The 24,389-nt window shown below is 41.5% G+C and overlaps 1 long non-coding RNA gene across 1 annotated transcript in view; it reads left to right on the top strand.

The window, feature by feature from the left end:
* The window catches only part of LOC103351361 (uncharacterized), a 36,195-nt gene extending 17,326 nt beyond the window's left edge, over window positions 1-18,869 (top strand). Inside the window, exons 2-4 of the long non-coding RNA XR_011382396.1 lie at window positions 13,042-13,171; window positions 16,730-16,801; window positions 17,601-18,869. This is a non-coding gene — a long non-coding RNA (uncharacterized lncRNA). The remainder of the gene's footprint in view (window positions 1-13,041; window positions 13,172-16,729; window positions 16,802-17,600) is intronic.
* Window positions 18,870-24,389: the final 5,520 nt, after the last annotated feature.

Here is a 24,389-nt window from a genome sequence, read left to right as displayed (position 1 = left end):
TGATAGCCCAAAGAGAGCACTCACTGTCATGCATATTTCAGTTAAATAAAATCCATTTTCAACCCAATTTGTCTTTAAGGTGCTTTCTGCTTTCTACTTATACTGCAGATAATATGAAGAGATGTTTAGTCACCAATATTTAGGAAAATTGAAATAGCACAATTCCCCTTTCAGCTCTCAGATTAACACAAGAAAAGGAGTGCTAAATCTTGTTGGGATGGGATGTACTATTTTAACATTGGCGGGAGTCTAAATGGACACAGACTTTCTGGAAGTAGATAACCTCTCATCTGGAAACTCAACATAAAGCAATTATCCTAAGGAATCAGTGGGCAAATGGTTAGGGGTGTATCAACATGGATGGCTACTGCAGTATTATTTATAATGGCTTTAGACTAACAGGTACTAAAACATGGGCACAACGTCAGATATTAAGCCATGTCCATAAAGTAGAGTCCAGTGGGATCATTTGTGGGGATGACTTTTATGATATAGAAAGATGCTGAAGTGGAAAAGCCTGCTGACGGTGTGATTCCAAGGGTATGTGGTTGTGCATAGGAAACGTCAGAAAGGCTATAATTCAAAATAGTATCAGTTGTAATCTGTGGCTGATAGGGTTACAAGTAATGTATTTTATGCTTTTTGGCAAACTATGAATATTTTACAAGGAAGATATATTGCTTTGGCAATCACAGAAACACCAGAGAAACTAGTTAATCAAAATTTAATCTAGAGAAATCTCTAATCTATGGAAAACATAATTTTGTTCAATCATTAGACAACAGAGAGGGTTTTAAAATACAGCTTTATGTGTATTTTAGCTTTTTTTATCCCCCTAGCCAAATGGTCTTCAGCATTGGCAGAACTGATAATTTCAATCTGGAAGGCTCTTTGGCCCTGTACCTGGAGTGGAATCATGTGTTTTGTTTTTTCTTCCCTATGCTGCCCAACTGTCAGGACAGTTTATTTTAGCTGACGCTCCTTCAATCTGGCTGCTAACTATAGTTTGGAATGCACTGAATTGTTGACATGGTTGACCTGGGACAGTGTGAGTCAAGGTTAACAGGGCTAAAAGTCAAAATGAAAAAGAAGCTCTCTGGTAGACAAGAAAGGCAATTGTAGAAGAGCTATTCCAGTAGAGGGGAGTTAATGAAAAACTGTCTTCTGTCAGTAACACCAAAATTCTAAAGATTCTTGTATTTAACAAGTCCTAAGTGATGGCTAAAGTTGAGATGGGAAGACATTTTGGAAAATGAGATTGATATGAAAAGTCAATGGTCCAGATTTTGACTTGGTAGGGAAGGACGGTTGGGGGCAGGCAGATGTTTAAATTAGGGAATATCTTACTACAATTACAATTCTGAATATTAGTCAATGTAAGTCCTTAATGTTTTTACTTATCCAAAGGTGTCATAATGAAAAAGCACATTTAGAATTTCTGGGACTGAGAGTGGCAAGTATTTAGCCTAATGGTTAAGACGTTGGTTAAGACATCATCCTGTATTGCAGTCCCTCAGGATTTCATTTCCAGGTTCAGCCTCTGATTCAAGATTCCTGCCAAGGCAGACCTGGGGAGTCAGCGGTAATGGCTCAAGTAGTTGGGTCACTGCTACCCATGTGAGAGAACCTGAATGAGTTTTGGATCCTGACTTCTGGACAGCTCAGTCCATCCCATTGTGGGCAGTTGGGGAGTGCACCGGCAGATAGGAACCCTATTTCTCTGTGTGTGTGTGTGTGTGTGTGTGCATTCACCTCTCACATAAATATATATATATACATATATATATTAATTTTAAAAGAAAATAATTTCCTGTGAATAAAGAAAAAAAGAAGTCTCTGGGGACAGGTGTTTGGTACAGTGGTTAAGACACATGCATCTAATACCAGAATGTCTGGGCTCAGGTCCCAGCTTGCTTCTGATCCAGCTTCTTGCCAGTGCATACTCTGGGATGCAGAAGATGATGGCTCAAGTCCTCAGGTCCCTGCCATCCATGTGGAGACCCAGATTGAGTTCCAGGCTCCTGGCTTCACCCTGGCCCAGACCCAGCTATCATAGACATTTGGGGAGTATACCAGTGGAAAGAAGATCTCTCCTCCTGCCCCGGCCTTTAAATAAATAAAAATGCATTTAAATTGTAAAGAAAATAGCCCCATATATACTGTTTGGTTGTGTTTAAATTATGATGGCCAGGGAGGCATTTTACAGAAAATGTCACAATAGAAATTTATTTGGACCACTAATACTTAGAATGTGCCAAGATAAGGATTTTTAACAGAATCACTCCAGTAATGGTGTTTATGTGTGATGGGAAAGCTACTGAGAGCAGGTTGGAAAGGAGAGAGAAACATCTAGCAAGTAGAGGATATGATAAAGACAGAGAAGTATAAATTAACCCTAAAGTTAAGAATGCTGAGTGGTTTTCCTATGCCTGTGAGGATTTCCAGGTCTCTCAGTCTCTTGTTTACAATTTTTTTAAAAACTTTTATTTAGTAAATATAATTTTCAAAGTACAGTTTACGGATTACAATGGCTTTTCCCCCCAATAACTTCCCTCCCACCTGCACCCCTCCCATCTCCTGCTCCCTCTCCCATTCCATTCACATCAAGATTCATTTTCAATTCTCTTTATATACAGAAGATCAATTTAGTATATATTAAGTAAAGATTTCATCAGTTTTCACCCACACAGAACATAAAGTGTAAGATACTATTTGAGTACTAGTTATAGCATTAATTCACATTGGACAACACATTAAGGACAGAGATCCCACATGAGGAGTAAGTACACAGTGACTCCTGTTGTTGACTTAACAATGTGACACTCTTGTTTATGGCATCAGTAATCTCCCTAGGCTCTAGTCATGAGTTGCCAAGGCTATGGAAGCCTCTTGAGTTCGCTGACTTTGATCTTATTTAGACAAGGTCATAGTCAAAGTGGAAGTTCTCTCCTCCCTTCAGAGAAAGGTACCTCCTTGTTTGATGGCTGCATTCTTTCTACTGGGATCTCACTCGCAGAGATCTTTCATTTAGTTGTTGTTGTTGTTGTTGTTGTTGTGGTTTTTTTTTTGTTTGTTTGTTTGTTTGTTTTTGCCAGAATGTCTTGGCTTTCTATGCCTAAAATACTCTCATGGGCTCTTCAGTCAGAGCTGAATGCCTTAAGGGCTGATTCTGAGGCCAGAGTGCTGTTTAGGACACCTGCCATTCTATGAGTCTGCTGTGTATCCCGCTTCCCATGTTGGATCGTTCTCTCCCTTTTTTATTCTATCAGTTAGTATTCGCAGACACTAGTCTTGTTTGTGTGATCCCTTTGACTCTTAGACCTATCAGTGTGATCAATTGTGAACTGAAGTTGATCACTTGGACTAGTGAGATGGCATTGGTACATGCAATCTTGATGGGATTGTATTGGAATCCCCTGGCACATTTCTAACTCTACCATTTGGGGCAAGTCTGATTAAGCATGTCCCAAATTGTACATCTCCTCCCTCTCTTATTCCCACTCTTATATTTAACAGGGATCACTTTTCAGTTAAATTTCAACACCTATGAATAAACGTGTGTTAATTACAGAAAAATGATCAAGATCACCAGCAATCGGGGAAATGCAAATCAAAACCACAGTGAGGTTTCATTTCACCTCACCCTGGTTAGAATGGCTCACATGCAGAAAACTACCAACAACAGATGCTGGAGAGGATGTGGGGAAAAAGGGACACTAACCCACTGTTGGTGGGAATGCAAACTGGTAAAGCCACTATGGAAGTCAGTCAGGAGATTCCTCAGAAACCTGAATATAACCCTACCGTTCGACCCAGCCATCCCACTCCTTGGAATTTACCCAAAGGAAATTAAATTGGCAAACAAAAAAGTTGTCTGCACCTTAATGTTTATTGCAGCTCAATTCACAATAGCTCAGACCTGGAATCAACCTAAATGCCCATCAGCAGTAGACTGGATAAAGAAATTATGGGACATGTACTCTATAGAATACTATGCAGCAGTCAAAAACAATGAAATCTGGTCATTTGCAACAAAATGGAGGGATCTGGAAAACATCATGCTGAGTGAATTAAGCCAGTCCCAAAGGGACAAATATCATATGTTCTCCCTGATCAGTGACAACTAACCAACCACAAAAAAGGAAACCTGTTGAAGTGAAAGGGACACTATGAGAAACAGTGACTTGATCAGCCCTTGTCCTGACTGTTGATGTACAATTTAATACTTTATCCCTTTTAGTATATTTTTTTGTTCTAGTTAATACTATTGGTTGAACTCTGTTTACAATTATTAATAAGAGATGTGGGGTCCTCGTTTTAGCACAGTGGGTTAAGCTGCCACTTGGGAAACCCATATCCCATGTTGGAGTACCAGTTTGAGTCCTGACCACTCCAGTTCTAATCCAGGTTCCTACTAACATGTCTGGGAGGCAGTAGATGACGACTCTAGTACTTAAGACCATGCCACTCACAGGATGGAGTTCCTGATGGAGTTCCTGACTCCTGGCTTCAGACTGGCATAGCCCTGGCTATTGTGGCCATTTGGGGAGTGAACCAGCAGATGGAAGATATTTCTCGTTGTCAGTCTGAATTTCAAATAAATAGATAAATCTAATAAATAAAAATGTGAATGACATGATGTCTAATTATTCCTATCACTCTAGTCTTCACCTATTCCCTTCCTCTAGGAGCTGCCATCTTATTTTGGTGGCAAGCTTTTGAAATGGAAAATTTCAGAGATTGCAGAAAGAGGCCACTGATGAAAATGTATTTCTCCAGAGCAGATCACTAAGCTACACACACTAGCATGACCAAGACAGCTAAGGTATGAACTGGGAGACTGCAGAATTAAATGCAGTGCAAGTAACCAAGACTTCTGCCACCCATCTATTGAAGAAAGCTCACTGGGGAGTAACAACCCAAGGAAGTTGTAGCAGTTCATAGATCCTAGAGTCTACTAGTTTTAGATGATCGGTAATTGAATCACTGTATGCCAGTTTGGGCCCACCCAATGTATTTCTTTAAAAGGTATGCCAGGGGTCGGTGTTGTGGCATTGCAGGTAAAGCCAACACCTGTGATGCTAGCATCCCATGTGGGTGACAGTTCATTTTCTAGCTGTTCCCACTTCCAGCTCAGCTCACTGCTAGTGGACTGGGAAAAAACAGTGGGAAATGGCCCACCTGGAAGACCTGGATGAAGCTCCTAGTTTTTGACTTTGGCCTGGCCTAGCACTGGACACTGTGGCCATTTGGGGAGGTACCCAGTGGATGGAAAATCTCTCTCTCTGTCTTTCCTTCTCTAACTCTGACATTCAAAATAAATAAATTAAAAAAAAAAATGTTCCGTACTTTCTCAGCTTAGTATTCAAAGAATAAAGGGCTACTTTAATTTTTTTAAAGGCATGCTTGAGCACAGAGTGTAAGCTTTGAGGTCTGTTGATTACCCTTTATGTCTGGGATCATTTTTTAAATTATTATTTTTTTCAATTTACTTGGGAGGCAAAGAGACACAGAGACAGGCAAAAAGACACTCAGAGAGATCTGTCATCCACTGGTTTACTCCCCAAATGTCCACAACGACCAGGGCATAGTCCAGCCAGAGCTGGGAGCCATGAACTCAGAACAGGTCTCCCATGTGTGTGGCAGGACTCAAGTACTCGAGCTATGACTGCAGCTTACCTGCTGTATAAATTAGCAGGACGCTGAATCAGGAGTGGAGCCAGAACTTGAACTCAGGTACTCCAGTGTGTGAGATGGGCATCCTAACCTACATCGTAATCACTATGCTAAACACTCAACCCTGGAATAATTTGAAAAGGCAAATCAGGGTGGCCAGTGCCACTGTGGTTAAGATGCTACTTAGAATGCATCCCTTATCAAAGCGGCTGGGTTCACGTTTCAGCTCCACTCCCAATTCCAGCTTCTGGTAATACATGCTCTAGGATGCAGCAGGTTGCAGATGAAGTAGCTTGATCCCTGCCACCCACATAGGAGACTGGATCGAGGTCTCAGCTCCTGGCTTTGGCTTGGCGTGCTATCTCTCCCTTTCAAATAAATAAAGTATTTTTTAAAGATAAATCTATTCTACACTAAAAAAAAAAAAGCCAGAACTTTCCACACTTTCCACTGGAAATCTCCTAACATAACCACATGACGATTAGTATCTAAGCAGAGCTAACTGACCACCAAAGGCTGCATTTGTGTGTGAAGCTGTCATGTGGTGACCCGCACACAGCCATACGTGAGAAAAAGCATGATTCTTTACCTCTATGCCCTCCCTTTATTTCTTCTTCCCTCCCTCCCCTCCTCCCTTCCTCTCTTCAGCTTTCCATCCTGCAATTATTTTTTTCCTTTAAGTGAGTTTCAATATATTTTAAAAGGAATATTTTTATTCAAGAATTACATATTCAACAGAACATGCAAGCCTGGGGAATTGATTTAATAGGGTGCGTATTTTTAATATATGATAAAAAAAACCAATTTAGCTGATGAAATAAATTCCAAAATTGTTTTAAACGTTGACCATTCTAAATTTCAATATGCCCTTTAATACTTTATTCCAGGAAAGTTTAGAGAAAATGCTTCAAAAGAAAGAATAATAACCAGATCAAGACAGTGCTCACTGGAATTGCAGAGATGATAATTATACATACAAAGGTAGCAGCCATTGCACAAGATCTGCGGAAGCAAGAGCAAGATGAATGCTAAGAACCATTTTTTGTCACATTTTTATAGATGAGCTGCAAGATGCAGAAGAAACAGAGAAAACACATTAATTTTATTCGCAAATGACACAGGTCTAAAAGCTACTCACATAAAGGAAAAATACAGAAAAATTTTAAAATGCATGGAGTGGTTTGTCTTGGTGACCAGAGGTGACTGTGAACTAATGTGTAGGGACAGAGTTTGAGCTGAAAATAGCACTCAGAACTTCGCACTGGTTCCTTGCTTCTTACCATAGCATGTTCCCCATGACTCTGACTCACTCCACCAGCACTTCTGGTGAACCTGTTTGCTCTGTGCACAAGCTCACCAGGCCCAGATTGCCTCTAGGCCTGGAAGGGTTGACCTCTCCCACCTCACCTCTTCCCCACCACCCTGCAGTAACGTCCAGTCTGTCAATATCCTCCTCTCACTCTGCCACTCTCCCCACTCTCCTCTCAGTACCCTCACCCCACACCTGCCTGGAAGACTTCATGGCCGTTTCAGCCTGCACTGATCTCCTCAGGCTTTGGTCTACACCACAGAATGGTCTCTTGTTAGTCTGTGGCTTCTGCTTTGAATCTCGTCTCTCAAATTCTTGTCTCCAATCTAGAGCTTATTTTTAAAATTATGCTGGATTACTCCTGAAGGATAATCATGTGATCCTGTCATTACCAAATAATAAAAGTTCTATAAGTGCTGTACCTTTTACATGTTATAAACATATCTGAGATTTTTGGCATGTAAAATGTCAATTTTCACAATCATTTACCAGAAAACATTTTTTGACCACTCTTCTACATTCCAGAAACTATGCTTTCTGATAAGACACAAAGTTAATATGGCTCAATCTCATAACTTAATAGATAATAATTCTGAATATTTTTATGAGGAGTTTTAAGTTTGTGAAAAAATTTGCCATGTTTTATTTAATTTGGTATTTTCGGTAATTCTCTATCACTAACACTGAATGGAAGCTAGTTACATACTAATCACTCTCCAGAAATTACTCTTTTCACCCCTATAGCTAACAGAGAAACCAGTTCTGCAGTAACATCTCCAACATTGGCCATGGCCTATGGAGATAGCTGTGATCAAACTTTTCATCAATGCAGGTTCCCTCTCCCTGGAGCGTTCTCTATCTCATTGGTAAGAGTGTCTTCAGTACCCTACAACAAAACATACGGGGCTGGGAGCTTTTCCTAAATCGTATGGTATATCCACTCTAGCATATCCAGTCACATGGCTTCTTGATAACTTTGCTACTATCTGCGATGGCTGCTGTGGCATTTCTTTAGTGTTGTCTTCCTCCGAGGGGCTGAGTCATCCTTGAAGACAACATTAGAATCATCTCCGAGTGTACTTTCCCAGGATTGTAAGTCCTTTATTGTTTGAAAGTCCTCCTGTATAAACTCTCCTGTTTCCCTTTATGTTCCTCCCTGCTTGATCTAGCAGCCTCAGAGTCGTGTATCATACAATTCTCCAAACCCCAGCTGATGTATGCTGGCTGGGACATGTAGCCTTTCAAAGTATGGTGCTTTACTCTTAGTCCCAGAAATTCCACAAGTGATTTCTTCAGTCCCAGAAATTCCAGTGTGACACCACCCTAGTTACTGACCTGGGGGCCAAGAAGGGACCTGAAGGTGGATCCTTATAGGGACCAGGTTAGCTTGTGAGGCAGAGGATTCTACATCATCTCCAAACAGATGGAGAGAACTAAACTTTGAGAGAAATGAATCACCTTTCTTAGGATCATAAGGTTAAGCAGAATCTGGATATTTAAGATTTTTGAGAGCATTAACCAATATTTCCCAATGCCATGTCTCAGAGTCCCACTTCTCCAAATATATTCCTACCTCTGGCATAGGAAACTTGCCAAGTTCTCCAGTTTCATTATTAATTTCTGAAACCTGGTCCTCAGCTTTCAGGAGATGAGACTCTTTCTATGCTGCCAGGGAGAATCTCTGGCTTCCACATTCACTTTTTGGTAATTAAACATCTTTAGCTTTCATTATCTTTTCATTTAATTAATTAATTAATTTGTGAGGTATAGTTACAGACAGAGTAAGAGACAAAGAGGGGCCGGGGCCGCGGCTCCCTAGACTAATCCTCCACGCCGGAACACCGGGTTCTAGTCCCGGTCTGGGTGCCGGATTCTGTCCCGGTTGCCCCTCTTCCAGGCCAGCTCTCTGCTGTGGCCAGGGAGTGCAGTGGAGGGTGGCCCAAGTGCTTGGGCCCTGCACCCCATGGGAGACCAGGAGAAGCACCTGGCTCCTGCCATCGGATCAGCGCGGCGGCCACTGGAGGGTGAACCAACGGCAAAGGAAGACCTTTCTCTCTGTCTCTCTCTCTCACTATCCACTCTGCCTGTCAAAAAAAAAAAAAAAAAAAAAAAAAAAAGACAAAGAGGAAGGTCTTCTATCTGCTGGTTCACTTTCCAAATGGCTGCAACAGCCAGAGCTGCGCCAAAGTCAGGAGTCAAGAGCTTCTTCTGGATCTCCCATGCAAGTGCAGGGGCCCAAGTACTTGGGCTGTCTTCTTTTTTTTTTTTTTTTTTTTTTTAACTTTTATTTAATGAATATAAATTTCCAAAGTACGACTTATGGATTACAATGGCTTCCCCCCCATACCGTCCCTCCCACCCACAACCCTCCCCTTTCCCACTCCCTCTCCCCTTCCATTCACATCAAGATTCATTTTCGATTATCTTAATATACAGAAGATCAGCTTAGTATACATTAAGTAAGGATTTCAACAGTTTGCTCCCACACAGAAACATAAAGTGAAAAATAATAGATGATTTTTTTAAATGATGATGAAATCAGATCAGACCTATTGTCATGTTTAATCCCAGTGAGAGTCAAGTTGGGAGTTGATAATTTTTTTTTTTTTTTACAGAGGATCAGTTTAGTATACATTAAGTAAAGATTTCAACAGTTTGCACCCCCATAGAAACACAAAGTGAAATATATTGTTTGAGTACTCGTTATAACATTAAATCTCAATGCACAGCACATTAAGGACAGAGATCCTACATGAGGAGTAAGTGCACAGTGACTCCTGTTGTTGACTTTACCAATTGACACTCCTGTCTATGGCATCAGTAATCTCCCTATGCTCCAGTCATGAGTTTCCAAGGCTATGGAAGCCCTCTGAGTTCTCCGATTCTTATCTTGTTTAGACAAGGTCATAGTCAAAGTGGAGGTTCTCTCCTCCCTTCAGAGAAAGGTACCTCCTTCCAGGCCACAGAAAAGAACTGAATTGGAAGAGGAGCAGCCAGGACATGAACTGGTGCTTATGGGATGCTGGTGCCACAGGCAGAGGCTAAGCCTACTTTGCCACAGCTCCAGCCCAACTTTCATTATCTTATCCAATGTATTGATTGCCTCCAGCAATCCAGCAATAGTCATCCAATTCTATAGTCATTATAATTACTGTTTCTTCCATGCTCTGTTATCTAGTACTGTATTAAAAAAAAAAAAAAAACTCTTCCAATTACCAGTAGAAAACAATCATTTTAAGGGCATATTTACATGTTTTTCAGGAAAAGAATTTGGACAGGCAACAGTAACAAGAAACTGCTATCTGTGCTTCACAATGTCTGGGACATAAGCTGGGAAGACTCAGATGTATTAGGGGTTGCTCAAAGGGCTGGAAGCTGAATTTGTCAGAAGGAATGGTGCCTAACTGGGGGTGATTTGTCTTAGAAGACACCTGCTAATGTTAGAGACATTCCCGGAAGAAGAAAATACTGCTGGGCTTAGTGGTTGCTACTAAACACCCTACAGTGTACAGGACAGCATGGAATCACTACTGGTCACAGCAGTCACAAGTTCATTCAGATTCAGGGAGAGCCGGTGTGATTCATATTTATTAATAGGGGTATAAAAATGCAACCATGTTGAAAAGATTCTATACCCCATATCTCTTATACACCAGGAGAACATATCCCTCAGTGTGTTTTCTACCAGCCTCACATGCTTATTCCCTATACAAGAAAATATTAGTAGTCGTGTTCCTACAGAATGCCAGGCACTACCCGTCTTCCACTCACCCACTGACAGGGAGGATGTTCTCATAGTCATTCAACTGCTTGATTATCCAGCACCAAAATCTTTAGATTAGTCTGCTTCTTAGGGTCACACCCTAAGATCAGGGGTCCCAGGAAACAGTGGGATTCTGCCAGCTGTGCGTGAGACAGTTTTTGAGGAATTCTCTCAGGAACAACACCTCTAAGGGTGTTACGTAAGGAGGATTGGGCAGAGAAAGAGTAGAACGTGATGTGCTTGCAATACCATCAGTAATACTACAGGGAACTCTGATAATGAGGTGACCCTTTAGAGATGCCTGTAACAGAAGCATGGGGTGGGGCTCAGATTTTTGTGCCCCTGCATCAGCCAGTTATTGAATGCAGGCTTCTCCTTTGGAGGGGGCGAACCCTGGGCAAGGCAATGACAGTGGACTGAGGGCCCTTTCCAAAACAGGGACATAATCCTGAGCCTTTAGCGGTTCACTTTCCTCGCAGGTGTGTCAAGGGGGATCTGGTTGTCACGCTACAATGTTCACTACAGGTCATAATACATTTTACCCAAGAAAATTTTATATTCCACATTTAATTTACTAGGAAATAAAACTGCCATTTGCTGGAGTGTTTGCTCTACAGTTGCCATTTGGTTTACTTTCTAAAGAAAAATGATTGACATGTGCTGCTTAGGCTATCATTCAATAGATTATCTCTGTTAGCAACACAATGGGTGCTAGCAATGACTCCCAGTCAGGATGTTCATAATTCTAGTTGCAAACCACATGATTCCACTATTTTAAGCAAATTCTCAGGGAAAAATTATCCTTGATTTTCTGTTTAGTGAATAAATAGTTGATCTCCCACCTACAAGATGTTGCGTTCTTCACCGCTAGATGAGAGTTCAAGTTTGTGCATCTCACTGGCCCTTAGCATAGAAAATGGTCATATGGGTTGTTAATATTCCTCTCAAAACAGGAGCAAAGAAAAGTGATAGCAACAATGTCTTTTATTAATTATATTGATTAACCCTTACTATGGTGAAATGAAACTTGAGGTTGGCCATCATTTAGTTTTATTATTATTAATCCTTTAGGTAGACTAAGTATTATCATTGCTCCACAGAAATGCAACAAGTGTTTGGAACTTTTATGGACTTTCATATTGGAAATAGCAATGTTAGTAATAGACACAACATTAAAATTCAAGTAACAAAAAGGGAAAGAAAATGAGGAAAGAGAAACCTCCTTATCACAGTAGGGTCCAGATGAGGATGAGACAAAGGATATGCCTATCACAAAATTTAAGAAAGCATTCCCTCTCAAATGCTGACCCCATCCTTGTACAATCCTGGGAATGATTGCCCCCTAAAAGTCACCACCCCAGGCCTCTCTGAATTCACCTAGTCCTATCCCTGTTCAGTAATTCATCTGAACAGGAATCAGCTTTGAGGTAGATGGAGCATGCTTTTGTCTTTTTGAGGTGTGTATTTAACAGTTCATGTTCATTGTCTGCCATTTTTACTATCCTGTTTCGGTGGTTCTTGACCCAAACATCACCCTACTTTGTACCATGGGTTCCAGCTAGCCTGGTCACGTACAGTTTGACAGGGGCTTGCTCTCTGAACCAGAGGTGGTTATTCAGGATCCGTAGCCTTTGAGGTGGTTGCCCTTGAGACTCCTGCCCAGCCCAGACGGCAACAGTTCAACCCACTATAGTCACATTTTAGAGAATTTGGATTGGACTTACAATAAGAGTAAGCAGAAAGCATAATAATGCCAAATAGGAAATTTCAAACAGAAATGGCAGCAAGAGAGTAAGGAATGAGGCAGAGAGAAAGAGTCAATTGAGTTAGTTGGTAGCCAAGTGAAAGCAGAAACCCTTGAAGAGTGTCCGAGAGTAAGGAGATAGTTCTGGAACATCAACCACTACTCCCCTTGGAGTCTTAGTGTGCTCACTCCTATATTCTAAATCACGAGGATCGATACTGCTGCTCTCACAGAAGGCTGAATATTTAATATTGATCCTACTTCTCATCTATCTTTCTTTTCTTTTTCTTTCTAACAGCCCTCTATTAAAACATATAAACTTCACATTTGCTTGTCTATTTAAGGGGTGTATAATTCCAGATACTCAGAAGTGCTTTGTCTGAAAATACCCTAACTAATAGCTGACCACTTTCTAAAATTCCTTTCGATTTGGTTCTGGAAGTATTTCAAGCTCAGTGAATGCTCTTTTAAAGTGAAAGTGTGCCTTAAGGAGGAACATTGTGAACTGCTGCCAAACCCTTTTATTTGTTTTTTTGTTTTATTTTGTAGTGCAGTACATCAAATGAAATGGAGAAAAGGTCCTAAAAGGGTTATCTGATGAGGGAGGAATGAAGAGGATTCCCCTAGATCAGCTCCATCCTGTAACCTCTGGCCTAGAACACCAAGACTGAGTCCACTGGTAGGTCATATTTTCACTTACCTTGAATTAAGTTGGCCTCAACTAGATTGCCTTCTTCTAGGTGTTGAAAAACTAACTTACAAAATAAGATATTAAGAAGACTTTTGACAAAGCCAATACATAGGATGACACCCTGGTGACTTACAAGAAAAGCTCAAAGACCAGAGTGGGACAGACCTGAGTTCAGAGTCTAGCTCTTCCCTTCACATCCTAAGTGAGCTTTGGATCATAAGTTAGTTTCATTTCTGCAGATATGTCTTCATTTGTAAACTGAGGATAAGTTTTGAGGATTAGAAATAACATAAACAATGCACCTAGCCCAAGTGCCTAGAACATAGTAGGTACCCAGGAAATCATTTCTACAATACATGAATATTTTCAGTACTCTAGTAAAACAAGACTCTTTCTTTTAAGTTGAAACTTGCTTGCCAATCATTCAATGTCCAATCAATCTTCACTTTTCACCATTTTCCATTAAGGTCAGGGTTACCTTCATCCTATCACTTCCATACAGTAGGAAGCAAGACTATCTATGGATGCTGTACCTGTGTTGGCATAAGGAATGAAAACAATGATTTGTATCATTTATTACATGGTATTATATAGTTCACAAAGAGATGTGTAATACATTATATCATTTCATCTTGGTTTGACCTAGTGAATTAGGTTTTATAATCTCTACTTTTTAGATGAAGAAACTCAGAGCCAGAACATTTAAAAATTTGCAAAGGTCAGCTTTAAGTGATAGAATTAGGACTGAATTTTGAACTCAATATTGGGGGTTTCTACAGCATTTCTTAACTTTGGTTGCCCACTAGAATCACTTGGGATCTCTAAAAACCTATACAAGTCAAGGTTCCATTCTTTTCTTTATTCTAAGATTTGTGTTCAATGTCTTTTCTTTTATGAAATAAATGGGGATGGTTATTTTACTCATATCCTCATTTAGAAACACAAAAATTTTACAACCCTTTCATGTATCCCAGAATATATTGTGGAAATTTTGTTGGTAAAATCTAAGATTCTGCAAGCCAATGACCCTTCCCAACATCCTCATCTTACAGATGAGGTAATTGAAGCCCAGCAAGAAAAGTACTCAACTCAACGCAGACACCGTGGCTCACTAGGCTAATCCTCTGCCTGCGACGCCAGTACTCTGGGTTCTAGTCCCAGTTGGGGCCCTGGTTCTAGTCCTGGTTGCTCCTCTTCCAGTCCAGCTCTCTGCTGTGGCCCGGGAGTGCAGTGGAGGATGGCCCAAGTGCTTGGGCCCTGCACCTGCATGGAAGACCAGGAGGAAGCACCTGGCTCCTGGCTTCGGATCGGTGCAGTGTGCCGGCCTTTGTGGCCATTTGGGGGGTGAACCAACGGAAAGAAGACCTTTCTCTATGTCTCTCTCTCTCTCTCTCTCTCTCTCTCTCTAACTCTGCCTGTCAAAAAAAAAAAAAAAAAAGTACTCAACTCAAGCTCCACCCAGGATAATGCCTCAATACTTTGAAACCTATTTATTTTTTAAAAAGATAAAATTTAATTGTGGTTTTTTTTTTTTTTTTTTTTTTGACAGGCAGAGTGGACAGTGAGAGAGAGAGACAGAGAGAGAAAGGTCTTCCTTTTGCCGTTGGTTCACCCTCCAATGGCCGCCGCTGCAGCCGGCGCACCGCGCTGATCCTGGCAGGAGCCAGGAGCCAGGTGCTTTTCCTGGTCTCCCATGGGGTGCAGGGCCCAAGCACCTGGGCCATCCTCCACTGCACTCCCTGGCCATAGCAGAGAGCTGGCCTGGAAGAGGGGCAACCGGGACAGAATCCGGCGCCCCGACCGGGACTAGAACCCGGTGTGCCGGCGCCGCTAGGCGGAGGATTAGCCTATTGAGCCACGGCGCCGGCTCAAATTGTGGTTTTTAATCTGCATGTGACTGAGATAAAGATTCTATTGGAGAACAACATGATTGGAAAAAATAAATGGAAGGGTAAAAACAAAATAAAACAAAAGACCTGTAAACCAAAGGCTCTGGAATATCGATCTAATGAGTCTGAAAAAAAACCAAATGGAAATACTAGAACAATAACCCAAATTAAGTCATTCACAGATGAAGAAAGAATCAGACAGCTTGGAGAGCGATCATAGGAAAATGCACAAAGAAGACAAGGGTGGACAAAGAGATATAAAATACAGAAGAAAAAAATGAAAGATATAATCCCTGAAAGAGATGACAGAAATGAAGAGAGACAAAATTTGAAGGCAGTTTTCACAGAATTTTCCAAAATTATTGAAAGATACCAAGCCTCAGTTTCAAGAAGTCAAGTAAATAAAGAAGAAAGAACATTTCTAAGCCTAATTTTACTGAAAATGGAAAAAGAAAGAAAGATCTCTTAACAGCAGAAAAAGATTATCTTCAAAGGAGTGACGGATTATCAGTGACTTCTCCACAACAATGATGAAAGCCAAAGACCATGGACAGATAAATTCAATATGCTGAAAAGAAAATAAAGGCCAGCCCAGAGTTCAATGATCAGTGAAAACATGCTCAAAAATTAAGATAAAAGGAAAATATTTTCGATAACAGGAACAACAAAAAAGACTCCAAATCCTTAAAATTTTCTTATGCTTCACTTCCTTTGGCACTCTGATGAGATCTATGTAAACTGTCTCAGAATAAAGCAATTAAATGCATAAAATAAAATATGTAAAATCATGAAGCAAGCCAATTTTATTCCAATATAAAATATTTTAAAAGCCAAATTTATTAATGGTGGTACATGTATATTAACATTATAAATAGTAAGATCTACATAATTTTGCAGTAATTTCTAAGCAGTAAACTAGTCATTTCTAGGTAGAGAAAGTTTTTAAAAGTGTATCTCCTTGACTTTAGTCAGAAAGCTAACTGTGCTAAGTTCTCTCACACAACAAGAAAGCAGAGGAAATCAACTGTCATGAAAGCTGATGCCACAGCAGTGTGCTATTAGCCTGGTCATATACATCCCAGAGTCAGAGGCTGCAGGGAACCATACAAGTATTAGAAAGCAGACCCTTACTAAAGCGATTAATAATAAACAGTGCATCAATGCCTGTTGCATAAAAAGAATGTATGGGGTACATGAGTATACCACCTCTATTTTATTTTAAGATTTTTTTTTTATGTATTTGAAAGAGTGAGGGAGAGAGAGAGAGCGAGCAAGAGTGCACTTTGATAGGCTGCTTCACTCCCCAAATGACCACAACAGCAGGGCTAGGCCAGGCCATAGCCAGGACCCAAGAACTCCATCTGGGTCTCCCATGTGGGCAGCAGGGACCCACGTACTTGGGCCATCATCCACCACCTTCCTAGGTGCATTCAGAAGTTAGATAGGAAACAGTATCTGGGCCTCAAAATGGCACTCCCATATGGGTGGTCCCAGGGGATGTGGGTGTCCCAAGCAGTGACTTACCCACTGCACCACAACGCTTGCCCCTACCATCTCTATTTTAAAAATACCTTGACAAAGAGTAGCATTTTTCAGTATTTTCTCTTTGAAGATACACATGTGTAAATCGCATGCTGTGATTTATTCCTGTTGGCAGGTGACATGATTCTATATAAAGAGAAATCCAAAGACTCCCAAGAGCCTATTACAACTGAAAAGTGAAGTCATGGTATGTAAAATCAACACACACAAAAACAGTAGCATTTTATACACCAATGATGAGCTCAGTAAGAAATTATAAAAGCAGTCTCATTCACAATAGCTCAAAAAAAATATCTTGGGGTAAATTTAACCAAGATGTTAAAGACCTTGTAAGGAAAATTATAAAACACTGGTGAAAGAAATTTAAGACATGCTCATGGACTGAAAGAATTAATATTGTTAGAATATTTGCAGTATCCAAAGCGACGTTAAGATTCAACACAATTCCCATTAAAATACCAATGATACTTTTCACAGAACTGGAAAAAACAATCCTGAAATTTACATGGAAGCACAAAGGTTCTGGAGCAGCCAAAGCAGTCTTGAACAAATAGAACAAAGCTGCAGGTATCTGTCACCATACAAGATTTCAAACCCCGATACAGAGTTACTGTACCCAAAGACAAGCTTCAGATATGCCTGTCTTCTGTCTCATTTGAGAAAATCAAATCCTGCTTTGATTTCCAAAAGCTTTTGTTTGGTTTGAAAGAATGAGTCTTCCCAAAGCAGTTAGTTGAATTTTCAGTTATTAATTCTATTTTTCTTTTTTTTTAAATTTGCTTTTACTTGAAAGTCAGAAGGAAAGAGAGCAAGAGGGAGGTAGCCTTCTAAGGAAGTAGGTTGTTCATGTGTGTTCAGATTGTTTATGGGGAAATTATTTATTGTATCACAGCAAAGGGACACTAGTTATAGAAAGTACACCTTTAAACAAAACGCCTAATTGCCTGTCTTCGGGCTTTTTTTTTTTTTTTTTTTTTTTTTTTTAGCTCTGCAGTATTTCCTATCTGCAAGCATGAACAGGAAAATCTGATGTTTGCGTGAGTACCTGAAGATGCTGAATAATTTGAAAGCTTTTAAAGCTTTGAAATGCTGAGCTTACTGGTTTGCCAGGAGCAGAAATTGAAATCCCATCTGCCGGTGCTTATCGCCGGCGCTTCTGTCCATGCTCAGATGACAGGGCCAGCGTGATCATCACTCGTGGGTGCCTGGCTCAGGACGCCACTCTCTGGTGCTCCTTGACAGGCTCATTTCCTTCCTCCCTTGATGAAACCACGTGGACCAAAGTAATTGACTTCCCAAGGCTGCGGCCCAAATCTACTCTGTGTATTCATTTCTGCCCCTATCCAGGTGCTCTCTTGGGGTGGCAAATGATCAACATTGGAAACAGAAATATAGTCCCTTGATTCCTGGCTTCCTTTATTTCCTTAATCCAACCCTGGATATCATTTTAAGAGTCCTGTAAACCCAATATTGTGATTTCTCAATTATAGCTTCCAAAGAAGCTTTGTGACAGGAAGCAGAGGACAAATCAAATTGGCTCTTAATGCTTCCAGAAGGAGCCCCAGATATTATGGTGTTACTCACTGTGGTTTCTGATACCTCCGACTAGGGAGGTTGTACCATTTCCCTGCACAGTGAAGTCTTCAGGTTTGTTCTATGGCTTCACTAACCAATGGGGCCTCTTGGATGGGAAGAGGGAGTTTATTTCATGTCCAGACTTTCACAGAAATTGAGTTGTTTCAGATCAACCTACCAGATCCCTATAATGGAAGTAACATTCTCATTCTGAAACTACCTCTGTGATTGTGACATTTAAATTTATTATGAAGATTTGAATAAACAGAACCAGGTGCATGGATTCTAGTAAGTGATTTATCTTCCATTTGTTTTATCTTGGCACAACGTGTAGCTAATATGTGGGGGTGTATTCCCACAGAGACGCAGAGATTTACAAGGAATATTAATGCAGAGATGCTCCAGTGCAACGAAGCATGTCCTCCTTTTGGTGACAAGAAAGAAGACTTGAAACAGCTATTTTAGTCCCCAACTCTCAGTGTTCTCCCTGGGTGCCCTTCCATCCAGCAATGGCATCAGCTAGCACCAGGGTAGCGTTCCTGCAGGTTATCTGCTTTGAGGCTGATCGAAGCTAATGGAACATCACGAAAGTTCTACTTCATGAGAAGCTCCTGAACAGGCAATACGCCTCCCCCCCCCCCCCCATTGCCCTGGTTACTCACAGTGAACGCCTTGTCTCTGGATCAGGTAATTCTCCTGCCACTCAGACCTTCCCCCAAGATGGGTTAGCTAGGTCACCTGTTGTTCCACTGCTAATTACCATGCACTTCATTTGCATGTGTTTTGAGTTTTCTGTAACCAAGGCAACCAGGATCAGTGGTTGGCAGGCATCAGTGCAATCATTTCTCCATCTGGTCAGGCTGCAACACTGTCCTCACACACTTCACCTCATTCTATGGCAGCAAGAAGCAGACAGTTTCTCCACCAGGTCTCAGGGACGTACACGTTCTCTAGATTGATCAAATAATTTATTTTATTTCTTCTAATCAATCTAGGCATATTTTCTTCCCCTAACAGATTAGTCTTCCAGTCAACCTGATACACTGAACACATTTCAAAATCAGAAAAAAAATGTACAAACACAGAGACACACACACGTGTTCTTGGATCTTGCCAGTGAATGTACATACACAGTAGGGAAAAAAAACAAAGAATAAACCAGAAATGCTTGGCAGATATTTATTTACAGGGCATTTTCCTTTGTAAAAGGAACAGATCACCATATGATCACCATATCAGTGAGACATTTGCAGTCTCGAGACCTAATCTACAAAAGCATCTGCATGCATACAGCTACACTCCATGAACCTTCTCTCCTTTTTCACCTATTCTTACTCTCCTAGTGATTTCATTCATTCACCCATCTTTAAATACTATTTATATAATAAGGATTCTCATATCTGTATATATGGCCTAGAATACTCCTCTGATTCCAGACCCATAAATTCAAGTGCCTACTTGGCATCTATATTGGATAAAAGTTAGACATCCCAATATGAACATGTTCAAAGAAAGTGAGCTCCTGATCTCACTCCCAAACCTGTCCTACTTTCAACTATTATCATTTGCATTAACGACAATACCTTTCTTCCAGTTTTTCAGGCGAAATCCTTGGATTCATCGTCAAAGTCTCTCTTTCTGTCATCATCACACATCCAAACCATTGTGCAGCCTGTGGGCTCTACTTTCAGAAATATATCCAGAATCCAAATGCTTCTTTTTTTTATTTTTTTATTTTTTGACAGGCAGAGTGGACAGTGAGAGAGAGAGAGAGAGAGAAAGGTCTTTCTTTGCTGTTGGTTCACCCTCCAATGGCCGCCACGGCTGGCACGCTGCAGCCAGCGCACTGCGCTGATCCAAAGCCAGGAGCCAGGTGCTTCTCCTGGTCTCCCGTGGGGTGCAGGGCCCAAGCACTTGGGCCATCCTCCACTGCACTCCCTGGCCACAGCAGAGAGCTGGCCTGCAAGAGGGGCAACCGGGACAGAATCCGGCGCCCCGACCGGGACTAGAACCCTGTGTGCTGGCGCCGCAAGGCAGAGGATTAGCCTAGTGAGCCACGGCGCTGGCCTCCAAATGCTTCTTTAGCCTTCATTATCCTGGTGCTATTCACCACCATCTCTTGCTGGAATTGTTTCAGACCTCTCTGTCTTTATTGTTCGTGGTATATCCTCAACACATCTGCTGGTGTGGGCCTGTTAAGCTTGAAGGTTAAGCCTGATCAGCACCCTCTGCTGGCTTCCCATCTCACTCAGAGTCAAAGTCAAAGTCCTTTTTCATCGGCTTCCAAAGATCTAGCTGATGGAGCCCTCACTTTTCTCTAACTTCATCTTTTCTACCCTCTATCTTCACTTAAATTATCCCATCCATGACAGGCTGCTCTTTGTGGCTTTGGAAAGTCTTTTCACCAGATATCCACATGATTGGTTCCCCTGTCTCCTTTGGGTCTTTGCTAGAAAAAGAAGGAAAGGAAAAAAGAGGGAGGGGGTAGTATACAGATGTCTAACACTAGAAATTACATCATTGTCTAGGAGCATATTAGTAATAGGCCAAAACCCAAGAAGCAAAAGAGACTCAGAGGAACAAAACTGGAGATAGAGTGAAATCTAAAAGAATTAACAGAAATAAGATGCAGGTAGCTTTCTCTGCTAAGACTGTGAGAGGTCCAGGTGGTGTAATCTCAGCAGTGCCATTCCAATCCAGGTGAGTATGACTTTGAACTCCACCTAGGAAGCCTCTCTAGACTTCTGATGGAGTTCAGCCTGGGTAAACATTTTACCAGGTTGACACTGTAGAACATCAAACAGAAAAATATGATTCAAAGAAAAATCGCAAAGTAGTCTTCAAAACATTAACAATTGGAATATTAAAAAGACTCAGGAGGATTTACAATATTATTTTTTCCAAAGAAACATTTTTTAAAAAGCTGTTTTCTAATGTAAAAGTAGTGGCTGTAGAAATATTTATTAGTTCACAGAGTTCTGGCTTGTAAGAAAGTTATTCCAGAGTCAAATCCAAATACTTTTCCTCTTCATAGATGCTAGCTCAGAACATTCTGGAAATGCAACAGGCCAGAAGAATGGAACTTTCATCCAGTGTTTACCTTAGGAGAGTGTCCTTAACAGGAATCATTCAAATATGCTTTAAAATTGTTTGAAAGAAGGCAGACATAATCATAAACATATATGATGCTTCCAAGGTCTTCTTCTATTTTATTTATGAATTTATTTTCTAAGAAGGGGCCAATGGAGAATGAACATTTAAACTATCAAAATTAGAAGCTGCTTTTCTGACTGTTGTTAGTAGATTTTTATTGTGCAATAAAAACTAGTTTTCATTTTTGAGAAAGACCATCTGGGCAGGTGCTTTTTGTTTTACAGATAAAACACAACTATGTATCCATTTCTCTCAGAGAACCCTGCTACCAACTAAAAATTATAAGTTTAGTGCTATAAACTACATATGTGATCATTTCTGTACAGATTAAGACCTTTTTTCTGTCTTCTTTTAACCTAGACATTTCTATATTTATCCTGATGTTCCTGTGAGAGGCGTGTATATAAGCATGCATGTGTGTGTGCAGATACATGCATATTATGTCCAAGGACAACCCACAAACAGTAGGAAGCTGAGACTGGATGATAGCCAGAAAATCTGATATGTCTTCCCCTACTGCTGATGACTGGAGAGGACTTGCTGAAGCCCACTCTCTACTTCTAAACCACACCCCAACACCAGCACCCCTCCACAAAGTGGCATAATTCTCCCTACAATCACTCTAGTTGTCAAATATTCCACTTGCCTTATTCCATGCTTTGAGGTTCTGAACACACCCTGTAAACTGGAGTGGAATTGTCCCCAAAAGAAAATCTATGTCTCCTCTGTCAATCATCTGACACAGAAAATGGGATAGGCCATTGCCTGAGGGAGGGGATGATATTCCCCTCAGGGCTGTGAGCAGGTGACCTGAGTGCTGGGAACTCCCGTTCAAAGGCACCCTTGCTGACAAGAGGTAGGCTTAGCTCTGAAACATGGTGGTAAGTCAATGTCAGGGACACATAGAGTGGTATTTCCAGGGACTCTCAAAGGGGTGATCTCTCTATCCTCTTCTAAGCTTTTGGGTTTTTTAGAATGCTTATTTATTTTACTTGAAAGGCCAGGAAAGGGGGAAGAGATATCTTCTATTTATCTGCTGGTTCATTTCCCAAAGCCGGGAATCTAGAACTCCCTCTGGGTCTCCACAGAAATGGCAAGGGCCCAAGCAATTGAGTGATCATCTGTTGCCTCCCAGGATGCATTGGCAGAAAGCTGGATAGGAAGCAGTGCAGCTGGGACTTGAACCAGCATCCCTGACATGACGTGTGGATCCCAAGTAGTGACTTGTCCTACTGGCCACAGTGCCCACCCTTATTGCTAAGCTTTCTTTTTCTGCACTGAAGTTCTCTTCTCTTTGACAAACAACCAGAGCCAAATTTTAGAGTGTTTAAGTGTTCCTTGGGAATTCCCAGGGAATATTTCAGAGGAGAAATTCATTTGGGGACAAATTATCCTCCACAGTTTCCCAGATGGGAACTCAGAATACTAGCATGGGGGAAGGATTCCTTCTGAAGGTTGGAGAACCCGTGTGATTTGGGACACTCTTAATTATGTGAAAGTTGCCAAGGTCAGAATTCTGAAGTTCTACAGCCTCCATTTCTTGGAAGAGGGGTAGTACCCAGCAATTAGTGTTATCTCTGAGATAGTGCCCCACAATAGGGACAGTCTCACTGGATGGAGGAGTTTCTAGAATCAATGATTAGCTGCAAAGTCGGGAATCACTTTGCATCAAGTTTAAGGGGACAGTTGAAGTGTGTGACCCAGATTCCAAAGTCACAACAACATCAAGACATGTGACACTCCAGAATTTCTCAGGTGCTCTGCACAGCAGCCTGCCCCAACCACTGGCTGCCTCTGCACTTCCTTAGGGGATGCATCCCATGCACGTTAGCCTTTCCTGTAGGCCACAGTTGAAGTTCTGTTGTCTCTCTATGCTTCTGTTCAAGCTGTAAAAGTAGATGCTTATTATTTTTCCAGCCAGAACTTCTTGTGTGGTGGCTGCCCCAATGCTCAACTCTCCTGCTTCTTATCTCAAGTCCCAAACATGAGTCTGTCTGCGATATGTTCCAAAGGCATCCTCGAATCAACAAGGCTCCCTTCATCTCCATCTGGCTGTACACTGCTGCACAGCCTTGCCTCTGCTCCCTTGGTTTTTCTAAGGTTTTAGTATGAAGTTGTTGGGATTTTTTTTCCCCTCCATTAGCTTCCCCTTTACTGAAGGTATCCCTTTCCAGAAACAACCCATGACTCTGCAAGGGGTGTTTCAGAGGACATCCTAAGGGGCAGACACTGCTGGACTCAAAGTTACCTCTGCCCTCCGACTTGGATCTATTTTTCTTGGCTGGAACTTATGAACTCAGCTCCCTCTTCCAGTTGGATAGGTCTTTCCTGTTCAGGGCCTTGGGGACCGGTCCTCTGGTCTTCCAGACATGCCCCGAGCGTCAGGCAAAGTGAGTTTCCGATGATCCTGGGAGTGAGAGCGTTTTTGTTTGGGGGTAAGCACGCAGGACAGCCACCACCCTGAGACTACTTGTCTCATTGTCTGACCACTAATGTTTTATTAAATATTCCATGTAGTTTTTTTTTTCCTGGAGATGCTTTTGATATGAGTCCTAAAAATCATTCCAAGATGCTGCTTTGGGGGAGAGATTTTGGGGAATGCAATCCTCTTCCTCTTCTCCCTTTAACCTTTTTTTCCTCCAAATCTACCCTTATGACCCAAATTCTTCTTTGTTTTTGAGCAAAAGAGCTTGACTAAGGTGAGAAATTCTGCCATAAGAAATTCGAGAACTTCTTGTGATTAAACTTCCTCCTTAGGCCGGTGCCGCGGCTCACTAGGCTAATCCTCCGCCTAGCGGCACCGGCACACCGGGTTCTAGTCCCGGTTGGGGCGCCAGATTCTGTCCCGGTTGCCCCTCTTCCAGGCCAGCTCTCTGCTGTGGCCAGGGAGTGCAGTGGAGGATGGCCCAAGTCTTTGGGCCCTGCACCCCATGGGAGACCAGGATAAGTACCTGGCTCCTGCCATCGGATCAGTGCGGTGCACCGGTCGCAGCACCCCAGCCGCGGTGGCCATTGGAGGGTGAACCAACGGCAAAAGGAAGACCTTT

The sequence above is a fragment of the Oryctolagus cuniculus genome, chromosome 15 (genome assembly GCF_964237555.1).
Source record: "Oryctolagus cuniculus chromosome 15, mOryCun1.1, whole genome shotgun sequence".
Taxonomy (NCBI): Eukaryota; Metazoa; Chordata; class Mammalia; order Lagomorpha; family Leporidae; genus Oryctolagus; species Oryctolagus cuniculus.
The sequence above is the reverse complement of the archived record's forward strand: the minus strand, read 5'-3'. Positions and strand labels throughout refer to the sequence as shown.